At 42.2% G+C, this 2,396-nt stretch overlaps 1 protein-coding gene across 3 annotated transcripts in view; it reads right to left on the bottom strand.

Annotated features, from left to right (window-relative positions):
* The window catches only part of LOC101853652 (zwei Ig domain protein zig-8), a 118,406-nt gene that overhangs the window by 38,499 nt on the left and 77,511 nt on the right, over positions 1–2,396 (bottom strand). The window lies entirely within an intron of this gene.

The raw sequence follows: 2,396 nt of genomic DNA, 5'->3' as shown, positions 1-2,396 counted from the left end.
GAGAGAGAGAGAGAGAGAGAGAGAGAGAGAGAGAGAGACATACACACACACACAAATTCACTCACACCCACGCGTTCGGGCGCAAACAAACAAATAAACACCCATAGAGAAAGAAAAAGAGAGAGAGACAATAGGATGCAAAACAGAGAAAACGAGAAAGAAAGAGAGAGAGTCTAAATACATTTGAAAAGAGAGCAGACGAAGTAGTCTAATTAGATGTGTAAACAGCTGAACAGACAACACACACACACACACACACACACACACACACACACATACACACACACACACACAGACACACACACTATCACACATACACACATACATAGACACACAAACACACACACATACATACATAAACACACATACACACACATACATTCACACACACTAGCTTCCAGATTTTAGTGTCGTTTGGTTTAGATTGAGTACAGTATATAATTCCGATTTCGGGAAATTAAAATACTTTGAAGGTAAAATATTTCCATTTCCAAGCCATAAAAACCCTCTTACCTCGAATTTTGTTTTCAAAACTAGGAAATTGTGAAAGAGCAATTTGTATTATAGAAAGGAAGGAAAACATTAGAACCTATTCTGGTTAAATTTTCGTCCGTTTGTAAGGAAATCAATATTCTTTAAACGCTCGTGTTATACACACACGCATACACAGACACACACGCAGACACACACACACAAACACACACACACACACACACACACACACACACACACACACACACACACACAATGCTGCGCTTGCATCACTCACAATCAAGAAAGATACGAGGCAGAAACTGTATCGACAGCTGAAGGCCTCAATAAACATGATACGAGGGCTGTCCCACGGAAAACCGGAATTTGGCTGTAATTTGAAAACTATTCAATATTTTCACATTCTGTAAACGCACACTTGTAAAACAATCATTTAGAAATTTCCCGATTGAGCACCATGAGCATCGCACAAACCAAACGAGCACAGCATTTCTCAAAAGATGGCTACCCCCTTGGAAAATTGGTCAACGGTAGAAGTGAGGTCTGTCATTCGGTTTCTGACCGCAAAAGGTCTCAAACCTCTAGAAATACACACTGAAATAAAGTCAGTTTATGGGGAGAAAGTAATGGCATAGTCACTGGTATATGAGTGATGTCGTGAGTTCAAAGCCGGGCACTCCGATATCAATGACAAAGTTTACCCAGGATCTTGTTTTTCTGCCAAGACTGAGGACAACAAGAGTCGCGTTAACGAACTTATTCAAACAGACAGGCGCCTAAAAATTCGCGAAATTTGCGAGTCGCTAAACATTTCAAAGTCGACTGTCTATAGGATAGAGTTTGATGAGCTGCACTATTGAAAGGTCTCTGCTTGATGGGTTGAGGCCGAAAAAGACCAGCGGGGTCATTTTGCAGCATGGCAACACAACGCCACACACCGCAAACGTCACGAAAGACTGGTTCCAAAGGTTCGGCTAGGAAGTTCTACTACACCCCCCTCACAGTCCTGACTTGGCCCTGTCAGATTATTACCTTTTTGAACCAATGAAACGCCATATTTCTGGACAGCGATTCACCGACGACGAAGACCTCATGGAAGCCGTGAACGATTGGTTGAAATCCCTTGACGAAAGATTCTTCAGGGAGGGTATCTTCTCCCAGATCCAGCGATGGGAAAAATGTGTCCAGCGGGATGGTAATTACATTGAGAAATAAAGCACATGTTGAGGTATGATGTGTTACAGTTTTATTATAATAGGACAAAGATTTTTGCTTTTACGGACCTTTTCCGGATTTCCGTGGGACAGCCCTCGTATTACCAATACCACCAGCGGAAAAATAAGATACACACTCACACACACACATATATATATATATAATATTATATACGAGACTGGGCCTTCGTTGGACAGGACTGGGCCTTCGTTGGACAGGGCAACAGGTAGTCTCAGTTAAACCGAGAACATTATTATTCCAGTAGGTACGGAGAAAAGCGACATTCCAGCAGCGGGAGAGTTGTGTCCCTGATCGTTAGAGTGCAGAAAATTATTTATACCTCCTTGTTTTCCAACGGTTGGATAGGGAGGAAACGGGATTGTGGATAGGACATTGCACACGTACAACTAGACTCCCAGAAAACCAACAGAACCCCAAGGAAATGCTAGGTACAGACGAAAGGAAAGACGAGGAGACTGAAATTCAGGAAACAACAGTCTCAAAGAAAAGCCAACAATCCTTCTCTTTGGTGAAACAAGAACCAAGACATGAAGGAAACGCCCCCATTTACTTTGGATTACCTAACGCTTTGTTAAGTAACAATCTCGGAGTGATTGTGTGATGGTGAGTCACCTCCTTTCATCCGCAAAAGCTAATCCATACAAACACACACACACACACACACACAC

This window comes from Aplysia californica, unplaced genomic scaffold (genome assembly GCF_000002075.1).
Source record: "Aplysia californica isolate F4 #8 unplaced genomic scaffold, AplCal3.0 scaffold00955, whole genome shotgun sequence".
NCBI lineage: Eukaryota > Metazoa > Mollusca > Gastropoda > Aplysiida > Aplysiidae > Aplysia > Aplysia californica.
This window is presented reverse-complemented; position numbering and strand designations above follow the sequence as displayed.